We start from the raw sequence: 21,616 nt of genomic DNA on the forward strand, positions 1-21,616 counted from the left end.
TCATTTAATTCGACACAAGGCAAAATGTAACTACGCCCATTTTAAAAACTAGGGGGCAGCATGTTGTTAGATGATGGATTAATCCAGTGATGGGTAACCTTGACACCCCAGCTGTTGTTGAACTACACATCCCAGCATCAGTTTTACTATTTGGCCATGCTAAAACTGATGCTGGGCATGCTGGGATGTGTAGTTCAACAACAGCTGGGGTGTCAAGGTTACCCATCACTGGATTAATCGGTCATTTCAAACGGGATATGGTCAAAACTGTAGGTCGACACCAAAAAGGTCGACATCATTTTACAGTTTAGGTCAACAAATGAAATAACTCGACACAAGCATTAGGTTGACAATGGGAGGGTCAAAAGGTCGACATGAATTCTTCACATTATTTTACCCCAAACAGGCAGTATTCCATACTCTACCATCCACTAGGGCAGGGGTGGCCAAACCAGTCCTCGAGATCTACCAACGGTCCACGTTATACAAATCACTTAGCTGGTGCACAGGTGTAGTCATTACTAACTGTCACACTGTCAAACCTGCTGCATTCATTCCTACTATAGAGACACTGTAACGGAATCTGCTGCGCTATATAAGACACTGTAGCGGAATCTGCTGCGCTATATAAGACACTGTAACGGAATCTGCTGCGCTATATAAGACCCTGTAACGGAATCTGCTGCGCTATATAAGACACTGTAACGGAATCTGCTGCGCTATATAAGACACTGTAGCGGAATCTGCTGCGCTATATAAGACACTGTAACGGAATCTGCTGCGCTATATAAGACGCTGTAACGGAATCTGCTGCGCTATATAAGACGCTGTAACGGAATCTGCTGCGCTATATAAGACACTGTAGCGGAATCTGCTGCGCTATATAAGACGCTGTAACGGAATCTGCTGCGCTATATAAGACGCTGTAACGGAATCTGCTGTGCTATATAAGACGCTGTAACGGAATCTGCTGCGCTATATAAGACACTGTAACGGAATCTGCTGCGCTATATAAGACGCTGTAACGGAATCTGCTGCGCTATATAAGACGCTGTAACGGAATCTGCTGCGCTATATAAGACGCTGTAACGGAATCTGCTGCGCTATATAAGACACTAACGGAATCTGCTGCGCTATATAAGACACTGTAACGGAATCTGCTGCGCTATATAAGACACTGTAACAGAATCTGCGGCGCTATATAAGACACTGTAACGGAATCTGCTGCGCTATATAAGACACTGTAACGGAATCTGCTGCGCTATATAAAAGACACTAACGGAATCTGCTGCGCTATATATGACACTGTAACGGAATCTGCTGCTCTATATAAGACACTGTAACGGAATCTGCTGCTCTATATAAGACACTGTAACGGAATCTGCTGCGCTATTTAAGATGCTGTAACGGAATCTGCTGCGCTATATAAGACACTGTAATGGAATCTGCTGCGTTATATAATACACTGTAACGGAATCTGCTGCGCTATTTAAGATGCTGTAACTGAATCTGCTGCGCTATATAATACACTGTAACGGAATCTGCTGCGCTATATAAGGTGCTGTAACTGAATATGCTGCGCTATATAAGACGCTGTAACGGAATCTGCTGCGCTATATAAGACACTGTAACGGAATCTGCTGCGCTATATAAGAGACTGTAACGGAATCTGCTGTGCTATATAAGACACTAACGGAATCTGCTGCGCTATATAAGATGCTGTAACGGAATCTGCTGCGCTATATAAGACACTAACGGAATCTGCTGCGCTATATAAGACACTGTAACGGAATCTGCTGCGCTATATAAGACACTGTAACAGAATCTGCGGCGCTATATAAGACACTGTAACGGAATCTGCTGCGCTATATAAAAGACACTAACGGAATCTGCTGCGCTATATATGACACTAACGGAATCTGCTGCTCTATATAAGACACTGTAACGGAATCTGCACTGTAACAGAATCTGCTGCACTATATAACACACTGTAACGGAATCTGCTGCTCTATATAAGACGCTGTAACGGAATCTGCTGCGCTATATAAGACACTGTAACGGAATCTGCAGCGCTATATAAGACACTGTAACGGAATCTGCTGCGCTATGTAAGACGCTGTAACGGAATCTGCTGCGCTATATAAGACGCTGTAACGGAATCTGCTGCGCTATATAAGACACTAACGGAATCTGCTGCGCTATGTAAGACGCTGTAACGGAATCTGCTGCACTATATAAGACGCTGTAACGGAATCTGCTGCGTTATATAAGACGCTGTAACTGAATCTGCTGCACTATATAAGACACTCTAACGGAATCTGCTGCGCTATATAAGACACTGTAACGGAATCTGCTGCGCTATATAAGACACTGTAGCGGACTCTGCTGCGCTATATAAGACACTGTAACGGACTCTGCTGCGCTATATAAGACGCTGTAACGGAATCTTCTGCGCTATATAAGACGCTGTAATGGAATCTGCTGCGCTATATAAGACACTGTAACGGAATCTGCTGCGCTATATAAGACCCTGTAACGGAATCTGCTGCGCTATATAAGACGCTGTAACGAATCTGCTGCGCTATATAAGACACTGTAACGGAATCTGCTGCGCTATATAAGACACTGTAACGGAATCTGCTGCGCTATATAAGAAGCTGTAATGGAATCTGCTGCGCTATATAAGACGCTGTAATGGAATCTGCTGCGCTATATAAGACACTGTAACGGAATCTGCTGCGCTATATAAGACACTGTAACGGACTCTGCTGCGCTATATAAGACGCTGTAACGGAATCTTCTGCGCTATGTAAGATGCTGTAACGGAACGCTGAGCTGTATCATCAGAGTGCACAGACCGCAGGCACCAGGTTCTTGTGGACACTCAGTGCCCTGTCGCGCACAGCGATTATACACCAATATTAATATACAGCAATGCTGGTTACAGGACATTCTCTATATGTGGCTGATAACTAGGGAATAAGACGACACTGATGGGCGCACTCGCCAAGCGGGTACAAATGTTAGTGTAAAGAGACGGTCATCAATCTTCTTGCAGCGTCCTGTGTACGGCGCTGTGACCCCGCTGCGCCTCCCGGGGATTGAAATGAATTGTTCTACAATAGAACAAGTTCTCCGCCAGCAGCCAATGTACGCGGGACGCAGTTAATATGCAGATGTATTCAGCTGAACTTTACATGGGAAGGTGAAGTAATTGCTTGACTGAAATTGTTTCCGGATAGGTTCCGCGCAGTCGCTGCATCCGACCTTTCAACTCCGCAGCCTGCATTTACAAGACATGATTTATGTAGTGGGTGACACGCGATTTATTCAAATTACCTCTGAAAGGTTCCTGGGGAGACAGATTCTAGTGTTTGCTAATCCCTAATAAGCCCAGGCGAGCGCCAGGCCTCAGCATATCACAGGTTACCGACAAAGTTTTTAAAACTTGCCAGTGAGAAGTGACATAAAAAGCAACGAATAACAAACCGCGAACATGTGGTGCGTGCGCGTAATGTAACGTCCTGCGGAATGTCCCTCCGTGCACCTGCTGGATGCTGGGGTATAGCAGTAAACACAACATGCAGATAGGTGCAAAGACTGTTTAGGAAAAAGTGTAATACAAATTACAACCACTAGGTGGTAACACAGAGCACAACCGCTGGGAAGAGCTCCACTTAGTGGTTGTAATTTGTATTGCAATTTTTTTTCCAACTGAGCAACACTTTAATTGCCCCATTGGGCACTATATGTTGTCCGCCAGCATACAACACATCTTTTATTATATAGGGTAATATTTGCAGCAGATGTAATTCTGGGTATCCGTGACTGGACTCACACACAAAGATAATAAAACCGGTTTGTAAAAGGATGGGCATTGCTGGGCCATGGCTGAAGCGGGCGAAGTGTAGGACTTACCGTCTACATACACCTGAAGACTGCGGATGCTGAATCCCATATACTTAGGGGTATAAATAGGTACTTGGCCTGGCAGAGCGTTGTGGTAAGGATCCCCTAAGTCAGGCATGTCCAAACTATGGCCCTCCCGCTGTTGCGAAACTACACATCCCAGCATGCCTTGCCATAGTTCTAGCATTCCCTAATAGCAAATCTGTGGCAAGGCATGATGGGAATTGTAGTTTCACAGCAGCTGGAGGGCCATAGTTTGGATTTGCCTGCCCTAAGTATTTTTCTGCCCATTAAAATTATTTTAGGAACTAGGGGTTGATGGGCCAAAATTTTAAGAACAAGCGGTGCTTGTTTCCTAGAATGGCGCCCACGATTTCCATCGTATGGGCTCCTAAAAATCTCATCGCATCGCATCCCCCTGGAATATTGCGGCATGCGATGCAATGTGATGCGATTTTTATTTGTACAAGCCATGAGATGTGATGGGTGCTTACAATGAGATGTAACCCTCAGTATCCACGCCATCCCGAAGCGTGGCGAGCGGTGGCGGTACACGTCCTCCGACCTTTTCATACCCCCACTATCCACGTTGTCGTGGAGTTGATTTTAAGATAGCGTGGTGAGCGCAGCGAGCCACCAAGCCCGAAGCGTGGCGAGCGCGGCGAGCCCCGCATAATACATGTGAAGTAATCCGTGTGCGCTCGCCACGCTTCGGCCAGGTTGTTTTATATGCGGTCGACAACATTTTATTTATTTTGATTGATATGCTAGAACTTTTATATAACAAAGTTTATAAAGAAGGCTTTTTGTGCTGTCCGGATAATGTGATTCTAAAGGACCCCATACATCGAGGCGATTTGGTCCGATTTCGGCCGATTGCGACCAATCGGCCCGTTAAATCGGACCAAATTGCATCTTCCTGACATGCCGTCGAGTCCGATGCGCGGTCCCGTGCACATCGGACCCGACCAGGTAGTCGGACAGGCCGGACGTCCGTCCACCTGTTCCTCCAGGCGGCGAGGGAGGCGGGAAGCAGGGACACATGCGATCCATCACAACGGATCGCATGTGTCCCTGCCGCAGGGAAGGTCCCGGCGGATCGCACTCTGTCGGGTGTCCGTACACTGCTGTGAGACGTCGCAGGCAGGGTGTGGGCACCTTTAGGGTTCTGTTACTTTAATGTTTCCGTTACCCTGTATGTTAAGGTTTGGGTTAATCGGAATATTGCACAGTGTTTTGTTAACCATTTGTTATTTTTCAGCATTAATGGTCCTGTCACGGCACTGGGTTTGATACGGACGCTGGGTAGAATTTGCATCGTGCACCTGTGTTATTGGCCCTTGAAGTTTGTTATAACCAGGGGGAATGTGCGCTGACATTTTGTGTTTCCCTTTGTGAGATAAGCGTCGCACAGGCTGTTTTGCCGCGGGTCCCGCACCCCACAGATTTGTGTATACTCTATGTGCCAGCTGCAGACAAAGGGCTCCGCTCAGCTGGCACGGAGGGTGACAGATGCTGCGGGAGAGGTGAGCTACAGATTACAGACATTTGCTAAAAAAAAAAAAAAAAAAAGACCTTTTAGCACATGTGAACCCTAAAGGGGCGTACACACAATGAGATATGAGCCGCCATCGCCACGGGGTGTACACACAATGAGATATGAGCCGCCATCGCCACGGGGTGTACACACAATGAGATATGAGCCACCATCGCCACAGGGTGTACACACAATGAGATATGAGCCGCCATCGCTATGGGTGTACACACAATGAGATATGAGCCGCCATCGCCACGGGGTGTACACACAATGAGAGATGAGCCGCCATCGCCACGGGGTGCACACACAATGAGATATGAGCCGCCATCGCCACGGGGTGTACACACAATGAGATATGAGCCGCCAACACCATGGGGTGTACACACAATGAGATATGAGCCGCCACGGGGTGTACACACACAATGATATATGAGCCGCCATTGTCACAGGGTGTACACACAATGAGATATGAGCCGCCATCACTATGGGGCATACACACAATGAGATATGAGCCGCCATTGCCACGGGGTGTACACACAATGAGATATGAGCCGCCATCGCCACGGGGTGTACACACAATGAGATATGACCCGCCACGGGGTGTACACACAATGAGATATGAGCCGCCATCGCCACGGGGTGTACACACAATGAGATATAAGCCGCCATCGTCACGGGGTGTACACACAACGAGATATGAGCCGCCATCGTCACGGGGTGTACACACAACGAGGGGATGCGGTCATTCGTCAGAATGCATTTAGGTCTACAGTCATTAGGTCGACCCCACTAGGTCGACTGGCAGGAAGGTCGACCTGACTTAAGGTCGACATGGGCCAAGGTCGACATGACTTAAGGTCGAATTTGCATAAAGGTCGACATGAGGAAGGTCGACTGGTCATAAGGTCGACATGGGTTTTTCACTGTTTTTTAAGCCGACATGTGCCGACAGGCGGTATTTCATGCCCTACCATCCACTAGGGCGTGGTGGGAGAATAAAATAGTGTGCCGAGCGCAGCGAGGCACCGTGCCCGAAGCATAGCGAGCGAAGCGAGCGATGCGAGGGTCCGATTCTCATTGCCAACTGTGTCCATGTCGACTGTGTCGACATTCGGATCAAAAAACAGTGAAAAACCCATGTCGACCTTATGACCAGTCGACCTTCCTCATGTCGACCTTTATGCAAATTCGACCTTAAGTCATGTCGACCTTGGCCCATGTCGACCTTAAGTCAGGTCGACCTTCCTGCCAGTCGACCTAGTGGGGTCGACCTAATGACTGTAGACCTAGAATCATTCTGACGAATGATCCCAACCCACAACGAGATATGAGCCGCCATCGCTATTGGGTGTACACACAATGAGATATGAGCCGCCATCGCTATGGGAGTACACACAATGAGATATGAGCCGCCATCGCCACCGGGTGTACACACAATGAGATATGAGACGCCATCGCCACAGAGTGTACACACAATGAGATATGAGCCGCCATCGCCACGGGGTGTACACACAATGAGATATGAGCCGCCATCGCTATGGGGTGTACACACAGTGAGATATGAGCCGCCATTGCCACGAGCTGTACACACAATGAGATATGAGCCGCCATCGGCACGAGGTGTACATCTAATGAGATATGAGCCGCCATTGCCACGGGGTGTACACACAATGAGATATGAGCCGCCATCGCCACGGGGTGTACACACAATGAGAGATGAGCCGCCATCGCCACAGGGTGCACACACAATGAGATATGAGCCGCCATCGCCACGGGGTGTACACACAATGAGATATGAGCCGCCAACACCATGGGGTGTACACACAATGAGATATGAGCCGCCATCGCCACGAGGTGAGCCATCTAAAGCCGCCCGCCCCCCGGTGTGCTCCGACCGGGATGGCCACTTTGCGAATGGCTGTTTTGTATAAACATTCATGCGCAGGGTAGCATATGGGGGATAAATCATTCGATGGTCGCCGACCATCCCCCTGTGCGAGCCTCCATCCCCCTGTGCGAGCACCATGGCGACTATGTAAGTCACCCCACACAGAAGCCCTGCATAGGCACATATGTGCATGCGCAGGGCAGAAGCATCGGTCCCTGGTGCAAACACACCAGAATTAGAATCGGGTCCGTATACAGATCGCCCCATGTGTACCCCCCGACACACACACAAGGGATGGGAAGTGACGTCTGACTAAAACTGTACGGTAAATGTAACTCTATAACAGTAATGTACCTGTCACTAGGATCCGTCCTCTGGGCACAATATGGTGCCATTAGTAGCAGCTGATCCTGCATATGGGCAGCCAACAATGCTGGAAGGCTAAATAATAATGCCCAGTGCAGTATTCCTTCCTTTCCAGTAGGGCATAATATTCCTGACACTGTCCATATAATCCTTCCCAGTACCCCAACTCTCATCCCATCCCTATACCACAGGTCACTAATGCCGCCTCCCATTCCATCCCTATACCACAGGTCACTAATGCCACCTCCCATTCCATCCCTATACAACAGGTCACTAATGCCAACTCTCATCCCATCCCCATACCACAGGTCACTAATGCCACCTAACCATTCCATCCCTATACCACAGGTCACTAATGCCACCTAACCATTCCATCCCTATACCACAGGTCACTAATGCCACCTAACCATTCCATCCCTATATCACAGGTCACTAATGCCACCTCCCATTCCATCCCCAAACCACAGGTCACTAATGCCAATTCTCATCCCACAGGTCACTAATAACGCCTCCCATTCCATCCCTATACCACAGGTCCCTAATGCCACCTCCCATCCTATCCCTATACCACAGGTCACTAATGCCACCTCCCATCCCATCCCTATACCACAGGTCACTAATGCCACCTCCCATCCCATCCCTATATAACAGGTCACTAATGCCACCTCCCATCCCATCCCTATACCACAGGTCACTAATGCCACCTCCCATCCCATCCCTATATAACAGGTCACTAATGCCACCTCCCATCCCATCCCTATACAACAGGTCACTAATGCCACCTCCCATTCCATCCCTATACCACAGGTCACTAATGCCACCTCCCATCCCATCCCTATACGACAGGTCACTAATGCCGCCTCCCATCCCATCCCTATACCACAGGTCACTAATGCCACCTCCCATTCCATCCCCATACCACAGGTCACTAATGCCACCTCCCATTCCATCCCCATACCACAGGTCACTAATGCCACCTCCCATTCCATCCCCATACCACAGGTCACTAATGCCACCTCCCATTCCATCCCCATACCACAGGTCACTAATGCCACCTCCAATTCCATCCCCATACCACAGGTCACTAATGCCACCTCCCATTCCATCCCCATACCACAGGTCACTAATGCCACCTCCCATTCCATCCCCATACCACAGGTCACTAATGCCACCTCCCATTCCATCCCCATACCACAGGTCACTAATGCCACCTCCCATTCCATCCCCATACTACAGGTCACTAATGCCACCTCCCATTCCATCCCCATACCACAGGTCACTAATGCCACCTCCCATCCCATCCCTATACCACAGGTCACTAATGCCACCTATCCATTCCATCCCTATACCTCAGGTCACTAATGCCGCCTCCCATTCCATCCCTATACCACAGGTCACTAATGCCACCTCCCATTCCATCCCCATACCACAGGTCACTAATGCCACCTATCCATTCCATCCCTATACCACAGGTCACTAATGCCACCTATCCATTCCATCCCTATACCACAGGTCACTAATGCCACCTCCCATTCCATCCCTATAGGACAGGTCACTAATGCCGCCTCCCATTCCATCCCCATACCACAGGTCACTAATGCCACCTCCCATTCCATCCCTATAGGACAGGTCACTAATGCCGCCTCCCATTCCATCCCCATACCACAGGTCACTAATGCCACCTCCCATTCCATCCCCATACCACAGGTCACTAATGCCACCTCCCATTCCATCCCCATACCACAGGTCACTAATGCCACCTCCCATTACATCCCCATACCACAGGTCACTAATGCCACCTCCCATTACATCCCCATACCACAGGTCACTAATGCCACCTCCCATTACATCCCCATACCACAGGTCACTAATGCCACCTCCCATTCCATCCCCATACCACAGGTCACTAACGCCGCCTCCCATTCCATCCCCATACCACAGGTCACTAATGCCACCTCCCATTCCATCCCCATACCACAGGTCACTAATGCCGCCTCCCATTACATCCCCATACCACAGGTCACTAATGCCACCTCCCATTACATCCCCATACCACAGGTCACTAATGCCACCTCCCATTACATCCCCATACCACAGGTCACTAATGCCACCTCCCATTACATCCCCATACCACAGGTCACTAATGCCACCTCCCATTCCATCCCCATACCACAGGTCACTAATGCCACCTCCCATTCCATCCCTATAGGACAGGTCACTAATGCCGCCTCCCATTCCATCCCCATACCACAGGTCACTAATGCCACCTCCCATTCCATCCCTATAGGACAGGTCACTAATGCCGCCTCCCATTCCATCCCCATACCACAGGTCACTAATGCCACCTCCCATTACATCCCCATACCACAGGTCACTAATGCCACCTCCCATTACATCCCCATACCACAGGTCACTAATGCCACCTCCCATTACATCCCCATACCACAGGTCACTAATGCCACCTCCCATTCCATCCCCATACCACAGGTCACTAATGCCACCTCCCATTACATCCCCATACCACAGGTCACTAATGCCACCTCCCATTACATCCCCATACCACAGGTCACTAATGCCACCTCCCATTACATCCCCATACCACAGGTCACTAATGCCACCTCCCATTACATCCCCATACCACAGGCCACTAATGCCACCTCCCATTACATCCCCATACCACAGGTCACTAATGCCACCTCCCATTCCATCCCCATACCACAGGTCACTAATGCCACCTCCCATTACATCCCCATACCACAGGTCACTAATGCCACCTCCCATTACATCCCCATACCACAGGTCACTAATGCCACCTCCCATTACATCCCCATACCACAGGTCACTAATGCCACCTCCCATTACATCCCCATACCACAGGTCACTAATGCCACCTCCCATTACATCCCCATACCACAGGTCACTAATGCCACCTCCCATTACATCCCCATACCACAGGTCACTAATGCCGCCTCCCATTCCATCCCTATACCACAGGTCACTAATGCCACCTCCCATTCCATCCCTATACCACAGGTCACTAATGCCACCTCCCATCCCATCCCTATATAACAGGTCACTAATGCCACCTCCCATTCCATCCCTTATAGATATTTGCAATTGCGTTATCTCATGCGCTGGTCAGTAAATAGCTGAACCGGAGGAGGATATCGGTTCTGTAATCCTCGCTCCTCTCCTTCTCTGGAGCTGGGGGTTTCTGTTCATTGCATACTAAATGGGTGACTGATTTAGGAACTTTTGAGGATGAGGTGCTTAGTTCCCCTAGAGGTGCCACGGCATATGCCAGATTCCAGCTGTATATTCTTCATAGGGTCTACTGGACCCCCCCAAATGCTTTGGATTTAAAGTTCTGCATCAGATGCATGCCCCAAGTGCTCTACGGGTGGGGCTGGTTTCTGGCATCTGCTATGGCAATGTCCTTGGGTATCTTCCTTTTGGGAGGACGTCACGTCCAATATCCGGGATACGAGTATTCAGCTACCTCTTCTGTCTCCTCGCATAGGTATTTTTGGTTTGGAATTGGAGGAGGCCCTTCCCACCCACCTCAGGTTAGATTTGGCCCGAGTTTGCATTGCCCATACCTGGATGAGGTCTGATCCCCCATCTACCGCTGCGTGGATTGCACTCGTCAATACTACCCTTTCACATGAGCGACTTATGTATTCGACTAAATCTGACAACGTTTGGGGTCTCTGGCAAGATTCACAATTTTATGTTACTCACGACAAAGGATAAGCGATTGTGGTCATGCTTTGCGTCTCTGGGGTTAGCTCCCTTCCGGCCTCGCGCACATGACTATCTCCGACTCTTAGCTCTACCAGTACTTTTTTCTCTATGCTCATCTGGGATGGTTTTATTCCAATACTGATCTTGTTTGCGAAATGCATACAAAATTGACACGGTGTATTTTTTTTAATTTTGTTTATTTATAAAAAAAAAAAAAAATCAATAAAAAACTTTATAAAAAAAAAAAAAAAAAAAAAATTGTAAGGTTCAATTATCAAGAAAACGTAAAGAACTTACAGCTGTTCTCCAGCCATGGAAGCAAATGCGGTTTTGAGAGTTCACGCAAACAAGTCCCAACGTCCGTGGAATACAAACCCCTTTTATGTATAAATGCAGTGTCCGGAGAAAATGGCAACTACCAATTGAAGACGGACAGTTGTCTAGTAGGCAATCCATGGGTAAAAACAAAAAAAAAACGGTACTCTTTACCTAGAAGGGCGCCAGCGATTGAAATCGCGGGCGTCGGGGGTAAAAATCGCGGTGATCGCGGTCATCGCGGGCATCGCGGGTAAATCGGGATGGCCGCGATGCCCGCGATTTTCCCATAGGGAACAATGTTAAAACGGCAGATTGACCGCGATTTTACTGTTAAATGCCTCAATGGACCCGATTTGGGGCCAAATAGGCCAAATTAACCCTTAAATGTCCCCCCCAATTTTTAACGCCACCCCACGATCCACGCCAACCCGAAGCGTGGCGAGCGCAGCGAGCCCGCGAGGGGCGGCGGTACGCGTCCGCCGACCTTTTCATGCCCTACTATCCACTAGGGCGTGGTGTGAGAATATAATAGTGTGGCGAGCGCAGCGAGCCACTGAGCCCGAAGCGTGGCGAGCGCTGCGAGCCCCGCGAGGGGACGCGGATACCTTCACAGGTAGACGCGTCCCCTCGCGGGCTTCACAGGTGTCCGCGTCGCCACGGACACCTGTGAAGCCCGCGAGGGGACGCGCATAACTGTGAAGGTATCCGCGTCCCCTCGCGGGGCTCGCTGCGCTCGCCACACTATTATATTCTCACACCACGCCCTAGTGGATAGTAGGGCATGAAAAGGTCGGAGGACGCGTACCGCTGCGCTCGCCACGCTTCGGGTTGGCGTGGATCGTGGGGTGGCGTTAAAAATTTGGGGGGACATTTAAGGGTTAATGGGCTCTGTGGCCCATTTAACATTGATTCCTATGGCCAAATCGGGTGGATTGAGCCATTTAACAGTAAAATCGGGTCCATCGCGCCTTTTAACATTGATTCCTATGGGAAATCGGGAGCATCGCGTCGCGGGCATCGCGGGTACATTTATGGCCGGCCGCGACGCGACCGACACGATTTCCATGTTTAACATGGGTTTCAATGGGAAATCGCGGGCATCGCGTCGCGGCCATACATAAATGTACCCGCGATGCCCGCGACGGGCGCCCTTCTAGGTAAAGAGTACCAAAAAAACCTGCACCTGACACCTGGGCCAGCCGACTCAGGATCTGCGGGTGCGTTTACACATGCGGCTCCTCCCCGAGAATGGGATGGGCGCCTTTAGATTTCCCATGGTTGCTTTCAATATTAGTTGTCAGAAAAATGTCCCCGTTATGATGAATGCAGTGAAACAAACATGGTGCATCGGACCAATGAGCACTGCAGCAGCCGCGGGTGTGGTATGGGGGTGTCTGACCATTGGTACTCCGACAGCGGGGCGAAAGAAGCCCCTTGCGGGCTTGCTACGCTCGTCACCAGTTGTATTCTCTCTGTATGGGCGTCGTGGACCCCCACAAGGGAGACTAGCCCCTATAAGTCGGGATTCCGACTGTCGGCAGCCATCTGGTAACTAGACATCACCGAAGTGACGAACGTAGGGGTGAATTAACTGAAGCTTCTCAAACTGAAAATAGGTGCTGTTGTCCATAGCAACCACTCAGAAATCATGTTCTAGGACATGGGTGTCAAACACAAGGCACGCGGGCCAAATCCGGCCCGCCAGACCTCGTCATGTGGCCCGCGCGAGGCAGTGTGTCCCAGCTCCTACCTAGGCCACCTCCTCTCACCCACCCCACACCCCGCACGCACTCGCTCGCCAGAGCTGCGGGGTTGGTTGCTGGGACTGGGACGTCACGCAGCTGGCGATCTGTGCTGGACTGCTGGTAGTAGCGGTAACTGTGTGTGCGAGGCGGGTGACTGAAATAGGTTAGTAGTGTATAGCTCGGGCTGGTCGCTGTACGTGGGGATCTCTGTCACTGAGGGTTACATTTACACACCAGGCCATGCTCTCCTCTAGTCACTGCGTGTCTATCTTGCTAGCCCACATTAAAATGTCTTTCCCAAAATGGTGTCACCTCCTCTAGCATCCCTAAGGCAGCTCTGTACCTTCTGTCCCTGTCTACCACTGAACCCTGCACCTCAATATAATTAGTACTGGATGTGGAATTACATTTCTGCAGCATAGCTCTTTTTTGTTATCGCATTATTGTTATATGCATGTCCTGTTTCATACTGCTTTAAAGTACACCTTGTACAAGTTTTCTGTCATTTGTACTTTTTGGGGGACCGGCCCTTTGAGGGTGACCAAACTGCTGATGCGGCCCCCGATGAATTTGAGTTTGACACCCCGTTCTAGGATGAACTCGAGAAATCATAGACATCACCTCTTTTTATTTATAGAAGCTTTAGTAAAATGTACCCAAAGGATGATGGATGAGAAAGACCATTGCTATACATTTGCTATCCTGTGCTGCAGATCTTCTTTCTACCAGGAGATGGCGAACACGCTCCCCAATATAATAATAATCATCATACAGAATTACCATCATACAGAATTGATCAATGAAAAGCAGCATTTGACAGGTACGGAAAAAAAATCGATACTCTTGGCGTTCACCATTTAAAGTTGTCTGATTGGCTGTAAATTATTTAAACCCCACCCACTTCAAAAGAGTACGGGTTGCCCGGTCGACAGTGTCTAAGTAGAAAGCCAAAAGGTCGACATGTGTAAAAGATCGACATGGTCAAACGGTTGACACAAGCAAAAGGTCGACAAAGAAAAGGTCAACATGAATAGTGCTCGACCTTTTGACCGTCGACCTAATGTCCCCTCCCCCTTTAAAACTGGTTGGTTAATGACTGCAAAAAGTGCATTTGTGAAATGATCTATATATACAAATCAGAGGCAACCCGCGGACGCGACATATCCGGCAGCGAGGCGCGTGTACCTACCACAGGCGAAGGTTTGAGATCCCACTTTGCCTGGGCAGGTAACATGTCAGAGGACGAGAGACAGCGATACAGCAGAAAAATCTAAAATTCAGGGCAAGGTATAATGGGGACGGGAAACAATAGTCTGCGTTCCTATTTAAAGTGCCTCTGTAAATGCTATATGCATAGAGCTGGAGGCAAGCTGGAGAACAGCCAGGTCCTGGCTGCCAGCAGAAATTTTGTCACCTCCTTTGAACATCTGAAGTATGTTTACCCAATAGATTTCATTAAATTACACTTCCATTAGGAAGCATACAATGTTGATACTCATCTGAAAGATAAAAGGCATCGCTAAGAGGCTTGTCATCCAGCTCCCAGGCTGATTGCTATTTCTGGGCCAATCAAGCCGTGAAGCCAGAACAATACTTCGTTTAGAAAAAAACCTGCATCTCCCCCAGCAAGCCCACGTTCCGAGGCTGCAGCCCCATTACCACAATGAGCTGATCGTTAATGACAATGCTTATGCAGCGACTTATTTCGGTGTGTGTGTGTGCGTGCAACAATATCCCCCATATTTGGGCCTTTATAGCTGGATCGCTGCTGCTGCATTTCTCAAGGTGGGGCCGGAACGTCAGGTTCCTTGCCATATGCTCCGATCGCCCACCGCATGCTTGGAGTGGAGAAGGAAAGTAAAGGTGCAGGAGGCAGTGATGACCGCGGAGTGATCGCAGTCAGGGGGACGACTCGTTATTGGGTGTTTTATAAAGATGCCTGAAGTTATATAAAAGAAAAAGCAGCTCGTCGTTATGGGGCTCATTCCTAGTCGGGTTAAGCAGTGCGTCTACGTCTATTGGTGGTCTTCTGTCTGGGGCCAGGTGTATGAGGGGAAGTCATGTGATGTCAGCTCCGCCCCCGATCAGCCTGATTCTATCACAGCCGCTGAGTAAGTCCTGGGCTACGCACAGACTGCACACACTGGGGAATCATTACATGGTGAGCGGCTGTTATCTGGGAGTGTCAGGGAATACGCAGGCATGACCAGGGGTGTGAGGGGAAGTCATGTGACATCAGCTCCGCCCCCGATCAGCCTGATTCTATCACAGCCGCTGAGTAAGTCCTGGGCTACGCACACACTGCACACACTGGGGAATCATTACATGGTGAGCGGCTGTTATCTGGGAGTGTCTGGTAATACGCAGGCGTGGCCAGGTGTGTAAGGGGAAGTCATGTGACATCAGCTCCGCCCCCGATCAGGCTGAACCTATCACAGCCGCTGAGTAAGTCCTGGGCTACGCACACACTGCACACACTGGGGAATCATTACATGGTGAGCGGCTGTTATCTGGGAGTGTCAGGTGATACGCAGGCGTGGCCAGGTGTATGAGGGGAAGTCATGTGACGTCAGCTCCGCCCCCAATCAGCCTGATTCTATCACAGCCGCTGAGTAAGTCCTGGGCTACGCACACACTGCACACACTGGGGAATCATTACATGGGGAGCGGCTGTTATCTGGGAGTGTCAGGGAATACGCAGGTGTGGCCAGGTGTGCGAGGGGAAGTCATGTGACGTCAGCTCCGCCCCCGATCAGCCTGATTCTATCACAGCCGCTAAGTCCTGGGCTACGCACACACTGCACACACTGGGGAATCATTACATGGTAAGTGGCTGTTATCTGGGAGGGTCAGGGAATACGCAGGCGTGGCCAGGTGTGTGAGGGGAAGTCATGTGACATCAGCTCCGCCCCCGATCACCCTGATTCCATCACAGCCGCTGAGTAAGCCCTGGGCTACGCACACACTGCACACACTGAAAAGATCATTCAATGGAGAGCTGCTTGCGAATGAATCTGCAGCCTAGCTGGGGCTGAGCAATTGGCAGGCTTTCACTCTGGCAGGGCGGCATTTACCTATTTATAGGGCTCTGCAAATTAGCGGCTGTGTAATCAGGTCTGAATTAGGCCCCATCGCTGTGCGCCATCTCATTCACAGCCCAGGAACACCCCCCTACATTTCTGACAGCGTGCGACTCACATGCATCTCAAGCGTAACTGACACACGCAGAAAACAAAATTGCTCCACTCCTTCCGTCATCAGCAGCTGCTGCAATTTAGGCCCCGTGCCTATTGGTGGTTGTTCCTCGGCAGTGCAGGGGTTAACAAGCCACACACAAGTCAGTAATGATATAAATCCTCCACAGTCAGCCTCAGAGCACGAGGGAACAAAACAAACCCACAGATAGTAAAACCTCAGGGGATGAAAAACTTGTGTGGACCTAAATTGGGTGGACACAATGACCCATTACCCCAGTACAAACTCCCATCCGCTTCCTGTATTGCTCTGTGGGCCTCTGGGAGACGATATATAAAACCTTGGAGAGAAATCAAGTGGCACATTTTCCCATAACAACCGATCCGCTCCTGTCATTTAAAAGACTGATAAAAGGCTAGTCAGAAGCTGGTTGGTCACTATGGGCAGCTTTGACACAACTCCCCCTAGTGCTCTCTGCATTGTGGAGGTGTGATTAGAAGGTTGCACCCTGGTGTTTTGGACAATACCCGCTGCTGGCATCACAGGATAAGATTTACAGTAGCCCCGAACGTACATATGTGCCAGATACAGAGATGACGGTTCGCGTACATCTCTGTATCTGGCACATCTACACGCTCTGGTCTGTGCTTCTAGCACAGACAGGTCTGTATTTTAGCACCAAGATACAGACCAACCTGTGCTAGAAGCACCACAGTAGAGCCACACTCCAGGCAGGATAGAGGAACGAATGCTCTTTCTAGCACCCGCCAACTTTGAAAACCCATACAGTTCCTCTTCTCTGCCTGGGGTGTCGCTGTCTGCTGTAGTGCTTCCAGCACAGTGTGGTCTGTATATCAGCACTGATATGCAAACGAGACCTGTGCTAGAAACACCACAGCAGACGGCGACACCCAAGGCAGGGAAGAGGAACTGCATGGGGTTTCAAAGTTGGCGGGTGCTAGAATGAACACTATGGAGCTACAGGGGATTTGAAAGTTGGCGGGTGCTAGAATGAACACAACATATACTCGTGCGATTTACGTACTTATTCCCGCGTACAAAATGCTGCAACACACACAGCTGAGAATCCGACCCAATACGCCCTATGTGATATGAACCCATCACAGCCGCATGCAGTCCATCAGAACCGACGTGTAGTCAGAGCAGGGGATTACGTCGGCCATGGGGGGGGGGGGGGGGGGGGGACAAGTGGGCGAAATCCCACCGGCACATTGCAGCCGGATCAGTGCTGGAACCTGGTGTGATGGAAAAGCATCCTCAGACTGACATCTCAATTTGATCTGTCACTTTCTACGAGGCCGTGTACAAACCTATATCCCGCACCGTCACCTACACATTGCCGGGAATGGGGTCTGTCAGCCGGTGTTAGCGCCTTTCATCATTTTTAAATACAACATGTTTCATTTATGAGCCCGGCCTAATAGAGAGAACTGACAATCAGGTGTCAGAGCATCAACGCTGCAGCAAACAGGGACATAGAACATGTCACATAAACTTCCCTCTTCCCGAATCACACTGCCCTCGGTGTTTGTTATCCGCCAGCCTGGCTGCTTCACGTTTCTTATCCAATCAGTGTCAGTTACCCGAGCCCTCAGCACAATGCACCCTGATTCTACCAGCGCAATCACTTCCTAAACCGCCTGCTAACTTCTGCTTAGCAGCACCTTCTTATAACGAACTTTTCCCTCCAATCGGATCAGGCGTTCTTGGTTTTCTTTTCCTCGTCGGTGGCTATTTGCATAGCGCCGCAGACATCTGACCGACACATCGTTAGTAAATAGCCTGACGGATGTAACGGCTAATGACTTCCGTATTCGGGCGAATCGCGCTGGAGGAATATATATAATAATACAACGGAGCTCATTGTGCAGAGAACAAAGGCGACAGGAGGAAACATGGTAACTGCAGGGAAGGAACGTAGCAACATATAGAACAAAGGAATTGGGTCAGCAACAAGTGCAGCCGATAACAAACCCGGGAAAGACACTGGGGTGCAGCGAGGTTTCCCACAGCAACCAATTCCATTCTGTCTATTATTTTCTAGGATGCAATAGAAAACGGATAGATCTGATTGGTTGCTAGGGGCAACATCACATCTTTTGATGATTAAATAAATCCAGGAGAATTTTTTTTTAATAATATTGGATCAATAAAAAAGTCAAATGGTTTTTAATCTGAATTCTACCTCATGTGGTAAGGTGGAATCCTTACCACATGAGAAAGTGGAGAGAACATAATCACCATGAGAACAGGAGGGGATTCTTTATGGTAAGGGTACAGTAGATCGGGGGAATCCTTACCACATAAGGAAGTGGAGAGAACATAATCACCATGAGAACAGGACGGGATTCTTTATGGTAAGGGTACAGTAGATCGGGGGAATCCTTACCACATGAGGAAGTGGAGAGAAGATAATCACCATGAGAGCAGGACGGGATTCTTTATGGTAAGGGTACAGTAGATCGGTGGAATCATTACCACATGAGGAAGTGGAGAGAACATAATCACCATGAGAACAGGAAGGTATTCTTTATGGTAAGGGTACAGTAGATCGGGGGAATCCTTACCACATGAGGAAGTGGAGAGAAGATAATCACCATGAGAGCAGGACGGAATTATTTATGGTAAGGGTACAGTAGATCGGTGGAATCCTTACCACATGAAGAAGTGGAGAGAAGATAATCACCATGAGAGCAGGACGGGATTCTTTATGGTAAGGGTACAGTAGATCGGTGGAATCATTACCACATGAGGAAGTGGAGAGAACATAATCACCATGAGAGCAGGACGGGATTCTTTATGGTAAGGGTACAGTAGATCGGGTGAATCCTTACCACATGAGGAAGTGGAGAGAAGATAATCACCATGAGAACAGGACGGGATTCTTTATGGTAAGGGTACAGTAGACCGGTGGAATCCTTACCATATGAGGAAGTGGAGAGAAGATAATCACCATGAGAACAGGACGGTATTCTTTATGTTAAGGGTACAGTAGATCGGTGGAATCCTTACCACATGAGGAAGTGGAGAGAAGATAATCACCATGAGAACAGGACGGGATTCTTTATGGTAAGGGTACAGTAGATCGGGGGAATCCTTACCACATGAGGAAGTGGAGAGAAGATAATCACCATGAGAACAGGACGGGATTCTTTATGGTAAGGGTACAGTAGATCGGTGGAATCCTTACCACATGAGGAAGTGGAGAGAAGATAATCACCATGAGAACAGGACGGTATTCTTTATGGTAAGGGTACAGTAGATCGGTGGAATCCTTACCACATGAGGAAGTGGAGAGAAGATGATCATCATGAGAACAGGACGGGATTCTTTATGGTAAGGGTACAGTAGATCGGCCCATTCCCCTTTTATTTACATCTACTGCACTACTGTATGTAGATTTACAAAAGTAACTACAAAAAAAGAAAAAAAGAAAATATCACCCTCGCTCCCAGCCGGCTTTCCTGGCTCGTAAACCGATGTAATACAGCGAGTACAGGGTGGCAGGTAAGTCGGCACTTCCAATGAGTTGCTGCCTTTGCATACAGGACCCTAAACTCTGGACAAGCACAGGGAGAACAGGGAAACGGGTCCTTCTTGTAAAACTGATATAATGCAATGTACAAGTATTACCTACAATGTGCAGGGATGTACAATTCACACACATTCTGCTCCGCATTTGAATACAAATACAGTGGAACAACACTACTGATTATGAGGTCTGGGTAATAGTCCATCCATAATAGCCCTTTAATCCGGGACACCTTATGAATTACACAGGTTCTGGGGCTAACTAATTCTGAGGCTTTTTACCTGGTTTTAAATGGACACAGGGACCTTTTTAAGTCAGGTGTCTGGTATTAAAACAGAACAGAAAACACAAATAAATAAATCACTGTTGACCCAATGGGTCGGATTCAGACCTGTTAGAAAGGCTGCAATTTTTGCAGATGTACAAAACCATGCTGCACTGCAGGTGGGGCAGATGTAACAGGTGCAGAGAGAGTTACATTTGGGTGTGATCAAACTGAAATCTATATTGCAGTGTAAGAATAAATCAGATAGTATTTACTAGTGTTCCCGCTAGGCTGTTTTAGCGGGACGCTGCGCCCTGCCCGCTTTTTAAAGGGCAAAATGTGCCTTGCACCTCTAGCAGCGCCCCGCTTAAACAGCCTCAAGGGGAAGCCCAGCGCCGCCGTAGACGGCGATGCCCGGAACTTCCCCGGCAGCACAGCGACTTCGGAGGGGCCGGGCCCGCCCCTTTTGGTGACGACAGTGGCCGGGCCCGCCCCCTTTGGTGACGTCGCGGCCCGGGAACACCCCTCTCGTGACGTCGGCGGGCCCGGTCCGCCCCCCCGGTGCCCTGCCCGCTCTAAATGCTAGAATGAACACTAATTTACCCTGCACAGAAACAACATAACTCACCCAAACCTAACTCTCTCTGCACACGTTACATCTGCCCCATCTGTAGTGCAGCATGGTCTGTCTGAATCAGGCCTAATATACCATACCCATCAGCAATCCTCATGTAGGACACCGCTGACAGAAATAGCCAATAAAGCATTCTCAGATTCCATCGGATCCCGGTTCTGTCGCTGTGTATTTGTGAATGTCATTAGACTCACAAAGGGATTATAGGTTTAAAAAGTTATTAAAATGAGCCGGACCACACAGACATGTGTTTGTGATAAGCGCTACTTGTGTTTAGAGCGGAACTCTCAGATTAGGCCGCGGTGAGGGACTGTGAAATATATGAATGTACAGGTTTAATTGCCAAGAGGAAAGAGAACAGAATATCATGTATCCCGCATATACTTCCCCCTGAATGGCGAGGTCTGAGCTGCGCCCGGCGCCTCGTCCGCCGAACGCCAGATTACACCCTTATCACTCGAG

General features: G+C 49.2%; 1 protein-coding gene across 4 annotated transcripts in view; it reads right to left on the minus strand.

Moving 5' to 3' along the window:
- Window positions 1-21,616, minus strand: part of VTI1A (vesicle transport through interaction with t-SNAREs 1A) — a 351,752-nt gene that overhangs the window by 317,842 nt on the left and 12,294 nt on the right. The window lies entirely within an intron of this gene.

This window comes from Crinia signifera, chromosome 6, assembly GCF_055691185.1.
Source record: "Crinia signifera chromosome 6, ASM5569118v1, whole genome shotgun sequence".
Taxonomy (NCBI): domain Eukaryota; kingdom Metazoa; phylum Chordata; class Amphibia; order Anura; family Myobatrachidae; genus Crinia; species Crinia signifera.